This window comes from Eleutherodactylus coqui, chromosome 9 (genome assembly GCF_035609145.1).
Source record: "Eleutherodactylus coqui strain aEleCoq1 chromosome 9, aEleCoq1.hap1, whole genome shotgun sequence".
Classification (NCBI taxonomy): Eukaryota; Metazoa; Chordata; class Amphibia; order Anura; family Eleutherodactylidae; genus Eleutherodactylus; species Eleutherodactylus coqui.
The window spans coordinates 73,726,516-73,738,824 of record NC_089845.1 but is presented as its reverse complement, the minus strand read 5'-3'; positions in this window follow the sequence as shown (position 1 = coordinate 73,738,824).

Sequence of the window (12,309 nt, the reverse complement as noted above, 5' to 3'; positions counted from 1 at the left end):
TTCTGTATGGCCATAATAATGCACTTTGTAATGTACATTGTGCATTAATTATGAGCCATACAGAAGTTATAAAAAGTTTTATACTTACCTGCTCCGTTGCTGGCGTCCTCGTCTCCATGGTGCCGACTAATTTTCGCCCTCCGATGGCCAAATTAGCCGCGCTTGCGCAGTCCGGGTCTTCTTCTTTTCTGAATGGGGCTCCGTGTAGCTCCGCCCCGTCACGTGCCGATTCCAGCCAATCAGGAGGCTGGAATCGGCAATGGACCGCACAGAAGCCCTGCGGTCCACGGAGACAGAGGATCCCGGCGGCCATCTTCAGCAGGTAAGTATGAAGACGCCGGACCGCCGGGATTCAGGTAAGCGCTGTGCGGGTGGTTTTTTTAACCCCTGCATCGGGGTTGTCTCGCGCCGAACGGGGGGGGGGTTTAAAAAAAAAAAAAAAACCGTTTCGGCGCGGGACAACCCCTTTAATTCCCTACTGCAGCTGTCACACATGACAGCTGCGGGAGAGGATCCTGCTGCCGGCACCCATTCAAAGCCTCCAGCGCAGATTCATCCCAAAATCCCAAACTAAAAGCGCAGCATGCAGAGCTATTGTAGTGCCCAGAGTGACCACCATCATTTGTAAGCCTGTTTGTCTTTAAGTAAGTTATGTCAATCTTGCGTGAGTCTGCTTGTCTCCCTATCCTATTACTGTGATGTGATTGGTAGTTTGGGAATTGGGTGAGGAGTTGAGAGAGAGAGATAGATGGAGAAGAGAGTAGTTGTGCCAGTCACTGCACTGGCTGCCCGTCAAATACAGAATACAATTTAAACTCGCTACCCTCAACCACAAAGCTCTCCACAGCACCGCCCCGCCCTACATTGCTTCCCTCATCTCAATTCACCACCCAGCCCACGCCCTCCGCAGAGTTAATGAAATCAGACTAAGTGCCCCTTTAATTCGAACCTCTCATTTCCACCCCCAAGACTTCTCAAGAACAGCACCTGTCCTCTGGAGCACGCTACCAAAAAATATCCGGGCAATCACTGACACACTAAACTTCAGGCGTTCACTAAAAAAGCACCTCTTCAGGGAGGCATACCATATCCCCTAAACCAAACCCCTCTGTACTCCGCCTGATAACATGCTCCCTGTCCCACAGACTGCAATCCCTGCTAGCTGTAATCAACTGGCACCTGCAGTCACCCCGATTTCGCCACTATACAGCCTGATAATTGTCTGTGTGTATAGCATCCCTCACTCTCCATCTCGCCATACCATGCACATCTCCAGCCCCTCTACCTTCTGTATCACCCCATTATCTGTAGTATGTAAGCTCATTGGAGCAGGATCCTCACCCCTGCCGTTTCCATTAATTGATTACGTCATGTAACCGTTGTCCTGTGTTATTTCCCCTGTAATGTAAGTGCTGCGGAATATGTTGGCGCTATATAAATAAAGATTATTATAGTTGGTGGTCGGAGAAGGAGGTGCACACAGGACTGTGTCTCTGCTGTTAGAAGGCTTGTCTCCTCCAGAGACGGAAGCACAGGAGATACTGCCTAAGAGTTGGTGTGAGAGCGCAAGGGCCGCATGCGCCCCTGCTGAACTGCATCCTGGGGGAAAGCGCAAAAACCCGTTACAGCTAAAGTAAGAGTGATTTGAAAGGTCGTATAACACAAGAAAGTGTCCTTCAGATAACAGCGACTGAGCATGTGTGTGCTTTGGAAAAAAAAAAAACCTTTCTGTTGTCAAGTGTGTCTGAAAAGGTAGAGCTCAAAAATCTTTTTAGAAGCATGTATCTTCATGTTGAAACGTACAAGTAATTTGCCTGTGTTGGAAAATCAAAGTTGGATTGTGAGTAAAAGGAAACCGCGTGTCTCCGGTTTTGAAAAATCACTTTTGCTTATGGATTCATTTATTCATCGCGAGTTACTTATTGCTTATGTAGGGACACTGGCGTCACGACAATAATCTAGGACTGATCTGTGGTAATCAAGTCTGCTAAAATCTTATCTCCCTTGCTAGTGACTGAGCTGGGCTATACTTCAGCTTTTGGGAAAGGAGACGGTAGAGCCACTGTGAACTACTGCTATCTTGTACTCCACTGTCTCCGCACTGAAGGCTTTGTTCTCGGTCGCTGCACTACTATGTCCAGGGAAATACTGAACGGCTTGATAGAAACTGGACAGATCCCATTATAGTCAATGGGGTCCATCCAGCACCATTCAGTTTCATCAAAGAACTAATCCATTCCCTGCACGGATTCTGTTTTCTGCTGACAGAGGTGGAAAACAAAAACCCTAAATGCAGACCTGAACAAAGCCTAAAGCATTACGTTTCTTTACATCGCCCTTTGATTAAAATGAAAAAAAAAGTATACATTGAATATACACTTTCTTTAGAAGACAGAATAGCCTAGGTAGACTCTGCTATTCTGCCCTCCATGAAAAATAGCCTACGTAAAAGCCAAAGATAGTTAAAAAGTGTAAAACAAGGAATACATGTGAATAACTCTTTATATTTAATTTGGACACAATCCAGGACTATTTGTGGCACTATACAGTAAATAAACCTATAAATATGGGAGGTGATAGGGGCCAATGTCTGCTGCATGTACACTGGCACTGAAATGTAATGACGTTATGTCATAGAAGCTGCTCATAGTAATTTCTAGCAACACTGCTTTAATTTACTTATTAAAGAGCCACTTCAGCAAAAAAAAAAACAACATTTTTACATCCTTGCACCTTTCACTCAATTGCCTGTCACATTCTGGAGGTCTCCTAAGTATACTACAGTCAATTTAATGCAGTGCAGCCTCTTGTCTGATGCTTATCAGGCACCATCTTAATGCAGCGATTTGTCCTTGCTTTCTCTTTCACTATTCTGTGGTATTGATTCCATGTCTCAGTACATCCCATGAGCAGCTAGGGCCTGTACCATCTCTGCTGCTGGGAGGGCAGTGTGATTACCACTACTCTGTATAGAAAAGCTACAGAACATAAGTATATAGTCAGGAGGCTGAGCTATCATCTTCTTCATTCTAACCCACTGCTAGGAGTCTCTGATCATATGCAGTAACTGTTATAGGAGTTTCTGATCCCTCTAACGTCCTTGTGTAGTAGGGTTCATCACATGGGAATTAGGATGGTTTCACATCTGCACCCGAGGTTCTGCTTTCTTGCACGAAAGGGAATCCCCACGGATAAACGGCTCCAACTCTGAAAAGAACTGAAAAGAGTCTTGCGGACCGCATTGACTATAAAGGAGTTCATCCACTTTCCGCCTATCTTTTGGATGGAAGAAAAAGTGCATCATGCAGTGCTTTTTCTTCTAGTATTTTGAGCCGGATCTGTGATGGAAGCTCCAGCTGGAGACTGAAAAACTGACTTTTTGAGAGGATCATAAAGTCAAGTAAATCTCAGGTAGTCAGAATGAGATGACCTACCTGAGGAGAAGGATCCCAAGAAGTTTCAGAGAGAAAGAGTTAACTAAGTAAGGTAGTACACGCGGGCTTATATATACTGGGGAGATAGCTACAGAATGAATAGAAAAAAAAAATCACTGAAGTTGCCCTTCAAGCAAAACACATAACAGTTTGTTCCATTATTAGTGAATTATTAGTCTGTGTTCTATACTTTTTTTCACTGTCTTATGCCTGTGCCCATACAGCAGCCCTCCCAAATTCTAGCTGTGATTACTGCTCTGCTCCTGCAGTTAGTAACAGATGTAACTGTGATGTTGCTGATAACACAACTCTGGAGTGCTCACATCGATTGGTAGAAGTTGTTGACAGCCACCAACAAGTATTATTACTTTACTGTGAGATCTTGTGAGAGCTGTAATGCACTTTGCCATTACTGGGACAATAGCTCACTCCTCCATGTCTATCTTCTCTCCATCCAGTGAAGAGAGTCCGGGGTCTCGGATCAGGGCAGCACTCCCATTGGTCAAATACAGGAGGCAACTAAGGGAAAGCAAGTGGCAGCATGAATACTACTGGCGGAGCTCCAGACAGGGTCACTGTCTACTGAAAAGGAGTGGATGGATTATAATGGTGCAGGAGCTCTGGGGCACTTTTGGGTTTGTGCCCCAAATCACATCACTACACAATCTGAGTCATAAGAGCTACAAGTCCATGTATTTATTTCAGAAATGACAGGTACACTTTAAGGGCTTCTTTACGTGGACAGATGATTATGAATAATGGAATGTCCTTTCACCCAATAATCTGCCAGTGTGATAGCGTCACTGATCCCCTGACAAATTAGCACAGGCTTGTTTGTCAGGTGATAGCATCTTTTATGCGGCACCAAAAAGCATCCGTTGTCGATAGAACATTGAACTATGTAGACAACAATCGAACTGCATGTTTTTAATCACTTGCACTAATCACTTGCACTTCAGACATATAGAGTAGTGCTTATCACGTCATGTAAACGGAGTTGAACGAGACCCAAACAACTTGTAAAAACCGTCGATCAAAGCTAATTTCTGGCAGAAAAAGTGTCAGTATTGAGAGACCCGTAAGGGTCCTTTAAAATGAGTCAAACAAATTCTTGGCCAAATGTTAAAACAGTTGATCAACATGCATGTTGATCGGCGCTCATTTCATTTTCCTTCACATGTGACAAGAATTGACTTATGGGGATGAAAGATTGTAATTACAGTCGTTCGTCCCTATAGGCTGGCTATACAACTTCCTGTTCACATGAAGAGATGTTCAGCTAATCAATGAGTATTTTTATGTTTCCTCAATCCGAACAATCAGCCGATGGCGAGCGTTTGCTCCTTCGTTGGCTGATCATTGGTCCTTTTACACCGCCTGATTATCGAGCTAATGAGTGTTTGGAAGAACATTGGGGTCTGTTAATCAGTCCATGTAAAAGGACCTTAGGTTGCTATAAACTTTGCTATTAATGTTTGATTTTTCCATACCAGATGACAGGTACACTTCATTGTGCTTTGTCTATTATGTTCATTTTGGATTAACATTCTCTAAAAGGTGGGCGATTGGCAGTTTTTCCATCCTCTGCCCGCTAAATGAAAGAATTTTGCTTAATTTGTTAAACTGAAGAAAAGACACTGGCAAGTAACATAACACATGCTTTCATAACACTGAAACAATCAGAAGTGGGGAGATAACTAATTATAGAATGGGGCAGCTATTATTGGGAAAGCTGCTACAGTATACAGTACTGTATATAGTAAATAAGGGCGGATCAGGGTATAAATAGAAATCTAATCGTTAGGTAGAGCATAATTAAAGTCAGCAGTTCCACTTTGCTGGTTCAGTCCTCTATAGCAGTGGTTCTCAATGTGGGTGTCATTGCCCCCTGGAGGGCGTTTTTACTTCTCAAAGGGATGGTGGAACAAAAATGGGGGGCATTCTATGTTTGCTTTGTTGATTTTTTTTCGTTTAGTAACTACATTTTTTTTAAAAATTAGTAGCAATACCTTGGTTTTCGTCGATAATCCGTCCGAAAACAATCATTGAAATCCGAAACCGACGAAAACCGAGGCAATTAATTCCATATGAATCACTTACATGTAATGGGAGTTGTGTGCAGCCTGCGCACCTCTATCATATAATGTATAACTTTTACAACTCCAGGACTCCACTACCGATCAATCACACTTCATAACACTGGATAACCTACAGCACAGCCTAACCTGCTGTATTCCATAATGCCGCTGATTGGCTGAAACTGCTACAAACTTGCATTTGTGTAAGTCTCTGGGAGTTGCAGTCTTAGAGGACGTTAAGTGTCTTTGCAGCCAATCAGCTGCACTATGGAATACAGTAGGTTAGGTTGTTCTTTAGGTTATCCATTGTGATTGATCTGTAGCGGAGTCATGGAGTTATAAAAGTCATACATCATTATATGATAGAGCGACAAAAGCAGTGCTTTCTTGAAGCATACTTTATAAAAATAGCTGAAAAGAAGAAATGCCATCTATATTTAAATGAATACTTGAATTATGGATTCATCCCTTCTCATACAAATGGACAGCTTCCCTTGTGCCTCGTTTATGAAAAGGCATTTTCGAATGAAGCTATGAAGCCTTCGCTACTGAGTGCTCACCTTGCAAAAATGCATTCAGACAAAGTGGGTAAGCCTATTTCATTTTTCCAAGGTTTAAAGTTAAAGTTTGAGAACCGCAGCACTGTAGGCAAGCCATTTGAAAAATCTGCTCTCAATGTTGACAAAGGCCTCCTTGCTTCCTATAAAGTCTCTTTATTAATAGCACAATGTGGCAAATTACATACTATTGGGGAAACACTTGTGTTACCCGCAGTTAAAGAGATTGTCAGTACTATGCTGGGGCCTGACATGTGTGCCATGGTGAAATCGATTCCTTTTACTAATTACACAGTTTTAAGAAGAATCAAAAACGCTTTTTGATGTACTAAAGAACATAGAACTTGTAATGCAAATTGAGGAGTCAATGGTTATAGACAATGAAGCATTGCTGCTACCTTACATTCGTTTCATTAATCGGAATGAAGAGGTAGTGGAGGAACTGTTGTTTACCAGAAATTTAACCACCGACATAAAAGGCTCCTCTATACACAAAAAAGTGTAAGAACTTTTCCAAGAAAAAAAACATCCCTTTAACAAATGTACTTGCTTGTACATCCATGATTGGTCGATATCGTGGATTCATAGCACATTTAAAATCTGCAATACCTGGCATAATGGCAGTCCACTGTGTGGTCGGCAACACCTTGCTGCTAAATATTTATGTGAGCGATTACATGATTTTGTACGCTATGTAATAATGCTGCTAACAAGATAAAAAAGCACTCTTAGAACGAAAGTCTTTTCCGCAAACTCTGTCAAGACCATAACCAAGAATTCGAATGTCTACTCCTACACACCAAAGTGAGGTGCTTGTCAAGAGGAAAGTGCTTACGATGCTTCTATGAACTTTTTGACACAGTAGTCGAGTTTCTTCGGCTGATTGACCCAAGCCTTTGTGATGCACCACGTCGAACCACGTCTTGACGTTGCCTATCTTGCAAGCATATTTGACAAATTCAACGAGGTCAACACAAAGTTACCCTTAAGTCTTCAAAATGCCGCTACTCCTTTGCACAGCACTGCTGTGTGCCTGGACTCTTACTCGCCTTTCAAAGAGGAGAGTGTGATATAGGGCGACCCAAAAATCGTCCCCAATCTTGACGTGTCGGTCTACCACTGTTCAGATTCCAGGGAAAGCTGGGTGGTCAGACAGCTGTCACTCTGCTATTCCCAGCTTCCACAGAAATCACCTACATTCCTTTCCTCCCGTTGTCTTGGAAGTGTTAATGGCCCCAGACTGGAGGAGCAAATGTCCTTCTCATACAAACAAAGGGGCAGTGCCGAGAATGTGCTAATTTGTATATGGCCCTGGCTCTCTTTTGAAGCAAGAGACACGAGGCAGACAAATCGGCCACAGAGATAGCTCATAGGGAAAATCCATAATGGGGATTATGGATCACCAAAAGGTCCCAGCGCAACAGCGATTATATTTTCATAACTGGGATGGCGCTGCGGACCTAGCCATCCACTCCTTGTCAGAACCGGCAACTCTCGGGGCCGCCGTGCCCGCACCACCGGTCCGGCCACCCGGGGTACAGGAGCGCGGCGCAGAGGTACCCCGGTTCTGGTGATCTCCCCGGGCCGCTGTAAGACTGGTCGCCGCCGGGTTGCTAGGGAGGCAGCTGGTGCTTCTAGTCGCTCGACTACCAGGCTGGCTTCCCTAGTAACTGTCTGTGCAGCTAGACTGGGGGCGTGCCCCCAGCACCGCCCTGATTAGCCCTGCTGCTGTCAGGCTCTCCGCCCCAATCAGCTTCTGGGGCGGGAGCGCTGACAGCATTTAAATAGGTGTGTTTTCCTCTCAGGCCTTGCCAGTGTTAGTTTGGTCTTCCAGCTGCACCCGCGTATTCTTTTGACTCCTGTTTGTGACCCCGGCTTTCCTGACCTCTGCTTTTGGACTTTGACTACGTTTTGCCTGACCCCCCTGTACTGCGTACCCTCCTGTTGCCGACCCGGATTGTCTGACCATTCTACCGTTGTTTGTCTTCAGTGTCTGTTTGTCTTCCCGTGTCCCGCTTCCCTAGTGAGGGTAGGGACCGCCGCCCAGTTGTCGCCCTGGGGGTTAGCCCAGGGGGGCAAGTAGGCAGGGACAGGGGTTGCGGGATATCTCAGGGACCCCCATATCCCGGACACTGTCCTGACAGTAACACTGGCCGAACGAAGGTCAGACCCTTGCATCCGCCCGGCAACTCTGAACCCCTCGATGGAGGCCATGGCAGCTTTAGCGAACCAGGTCCAGTTCCTTACGAACCTTGCCCAGGACCTAACAGCCCGCTTGCAGCGACAGGAACAAGCGGCAGCTGCAGGTCCCATGCAGCCCCCTTCCGCTCCAGGAACAATGACAGAACCTCGAGCCACGCTTCCGGATTGTTTCTCCGGAGAGAGAAGTCAGTTTTTCGCATTTAGAGAGAGCTGCAAGCTCTACTTTGATCTCCGCCCCCACTCCTCTGGTACTGAATACCAGAAAGTGGGAATTGTAATTACCCGCCTGAGGGGAGAGCCCCAAAATTGGGCTTTCTCATTACCTGCTGGCTCTCCCGCCCGACTATCCCTTGACGCCTTTTTTTCCGCCTTGGGTCAAATTTATGACGAACCCGACCGTGCCGGCTACGCAGTCTCCAAGCTTCTGGCCCTGCGCCAGGGTTGCAAGATGGCGGAGGACTACTGTTCCCAATTCCGCCAGCACTGTACAGAATCCGGGTGGAATGATGCCGCCCTAAAAGACCTATTTTTGACCGGTCTGTCTGAGGGTCTTAAGGACCTACTCGTGGCCCACCCGGAGCCAAGAACCCTGGAGCAAGCCATGTCGCTGGCTATTCGGGCTGACCGACGTTTGAGGGCCAGACACGCCGCTCGGACCACTCCACTCCCCACGCCCACTTCTTCTACTGACCCGACTTTTCCACCTCCCACCACCGAGGCCATGGAGCTGGGAGCCATGAACCCCAAGCAACGACGGGAAAATCGCCTGAAGAAGAACCTCTGCTTCTACTGTGGGGAGCCGGGTCACCGCATTGCAACCTGCGCCAAGAAGCCATGGCAGGGAAAACGTCCGCTCCTAGGCAGTTGTCCGGAGGACTGTCTAGGAGCCAAGGTACTCCCTGTGTTGTCCAAAATGTTATTGCCTTGCACCCTAGAATTTCATGCTTTCCACCGTACTGGGCAAGCCTTTGTTGATTCTGGGGCTGCGGCGAATTTCGTTAACTTTAATTTCGTTGCTCAACTGTCCGGGGTTTTTTTACGTTTAGAGACCCCGATTCTGGTTTCAGGAGTGGACTCCACCCCATTGCAAGCAGGGGTGGTTAATCTGGTTACCCCTGAAGTAAGGTTTACCATAGGAGCCTTACACGTGGAAACCTGCACCTTTCTAGTGATGAGAGATTTGTCTGTAGACGTCGTCCTAGGCCTCCCCTGGCTCCGGGAACACAACCCGGTAGTAAATTGGGACACGTTGGAACTGGTAAAGTGGGGTCCCCGCTGTGCCAACCACCTTTGTGCGGTGAAGGTGGGAATCTCCACCTGCGAGGGGACCCCCCTACCAGAATACCTCTCCGAGTTTTCTGACGTGTTCTCCAAACAATTATCCGAAGCTCTGCCCCCTCATAGGGAATGGGACTGTAAAATAGACTTGATTCCTGGGGCCAAACTTCCCAAGGGCCGCATTTATAACGTTACGGTTCCTGAGAGAGAATCCATGAGGGACTATATCCAGGACAGCCTGGCCAAGGGGCACATCCGGCCCTCAGAATCCCCGGTGGGTGCCGGGTTTTTCTTCGTTGAGAAGAAGGATGGGGGTCTCCGGCCCTGTATTGACTATAGAGAGCTAAACAAAATCACAGTCCGAAACCAGTATGCTCTTCCACTCATTCCTGACCTCCTCAACCAGGTCGCTGGTGCCCGATGGTTTTCTAAACTTGATCTCAGGGGAGCATACAACCTCATCCGCATTCGGGAGGGGGATGAGTGGAAAACCGCCTTCAATACGCCCCTCGGGCATTTTGAATACCTAGTTATGCCTTTTGGATTGTGTAACGCCCCCGCCATTTTTCAGGGGTACATGAACTCAGTGTTTCAGGATATCATGGGGGTGTTCGTGGTTGTATATCTAGACGACATTTTGATTTTTTCCTCCGACTTGCCGAGTCACCATACTCACGTTCAGACTGTACTAGCTCGACTCAGACATAACAAGCTGTTTGCTAAACTCGAGAAATGTGTTTTCGGGGTACAAAAGATATCATTTTTGGGGTATATCATCACGCCATGCGACTTCCAGATGGATCCTGAAAAGGTGAAAGCCATCACGGAGTGGGCCCAGCCAGGGTCGTTGAAAGCCCTTCAACGCTTCCTCGGCTTCGCCAACTACTATCGCAAATTCATCAAAGACTTCTCCGTGGTGGCTAAACCTCTAACGGACCTCACCAGAAAGGGGGCAGATGTGAGGACCTGGTCTTCTGAGGCTCTGAGGGCCTTCGATACCCTAAAGGCGGCGTTCTCTTCTGCACCGGTCCTAGTACAACCGGATCTGTCCAGCCCTTTTGTGGTGGAGGTAGATGCCTCTGAGTTTGGTGTGGGAGCGGTACTGTCCCAAGGTCCCTCCACTCTCACCAACCTTAGACCGTGTGCCTATTTTTCTAGGAAGTTTTCTTCCACCGAACGGAACTATGATATAGGCAACCGGGAATTGCTGGCGATTAAGTGGGCTTTCGAAGAGTGGAGGCATTTTTTGGAAGGAGCCCACCACCAGATCACGGTACTCACAGACCATAAAAACCTCACCTATCTAGATTCCGCTAAGAGGTTAAATGCTCGGCAAGCCCGCTGGGCCTTGTTCTTCTCTCGGTTCAATTTTGTTGTTACCTATAGACCCGGTTCTAAGAATGTCAAGGCTGATGCCCTGTCTAGGAGCTTTGGTTCTCCGGAACCTGCCGAGCCGGAGCCTGAGAGCATTCTCTCCCCTGGGGTGGTCCTCGCTGCTGTCTCCTCCGACCTTTCACCTCTCATTCACGCCGCTCAACAATCTGCTCCTGAAGCCCTTCCGGAAGGCAAATTATTTGTCCCGTTATCACTGAGATTGAAAGTGTTAGAGGAGACACATGCTTCAGTCCTAGCTGGACACCCCGGCATCAGGGGTACGCTGGAGTTAGTGTCCAGACTCTATTGGTGGCCGCACATGGCCAAGGAGGTACGGGTATTTGTGTCCGCGTGCCCGGTTTGCGCAAGGGGGAAGAATCTCAGGAGACGTCCTGAGGGTCCTCTTCTTCCCTTGCCCATTCCGTCCAGGCCATGGTCCCATTTGTCCATGGATTTTATTACTGATCTGCCATCCTCGCTGGGGAATACGGTCATCTGGGTAATAGTAGACCGTTTCTCTAAAATGTCACATTTTGTTCCGCTTTGCAAGTTGCCTAACGCCAAACTTCTGTCTGAAATGTTCATCAAGGAGATTGTTCGGTTACATGGGATCCCCGAGGACATTGTGTCAGATAGAGGGGTTCAGTTCGTCGCTCGCTTCTGGCGAGCCTTCTGTAAAAATCTAAACGTAAATTTGTCCTTCTCCTCCGCTTTCCATCCCGAGAGTAACGGACAAACGGAACGAATGAACCAAGAACTTATCCAGTATCTGCGACTGTTTGTCTCTGATAACCAGTATCAGTGGGCCAACTACTTACCTCTCGCCGAATTTGCTATCAACAACCATGTTAACTCGTCGACCCAATTGTCACCTTTTTTTTGTAACTATGGGTTTCATCCCCGGTTCTCGCTTTCCACTCCTGTGGTCTCGAACAATCCGGCCGCCGACATATCCTCTGAGGAACTGTGCACAGTTTGGGCCCAGGTTCGTAAGAACCTTCAGGGTTCCCAAGAGAAACTGCGTAAATACGCAAATAAAAGATGTACCATCTCTGCACCTTTTGTAGTCGGGGAGCAAGTTTTGTTGTCATCCAAGAATCTGAGACTCAAGGTTCCCTCCCTGAAACTTGCTCCTCGGTTCATTGGCCCATTTACTGTTTCTCAGGTTATCAACCCGGTGTCATATAAGTTGGCACTTCCTGACCCCTGGAAGGTCCACAAGGTTTTTCACAAAAGCTTACTTAAGAAGTATGTGACTCCAGTTCTACCCACCCAGAACCCGCCTCCTCCTTCTCTGGTACAGGGGGAACTGGAGTATGAAGTAGAAAGGCTGGTGGATGCCCGACGGGTTAGAGGTGTGCTGCAGTACCTGGTCCACTGGAGAGG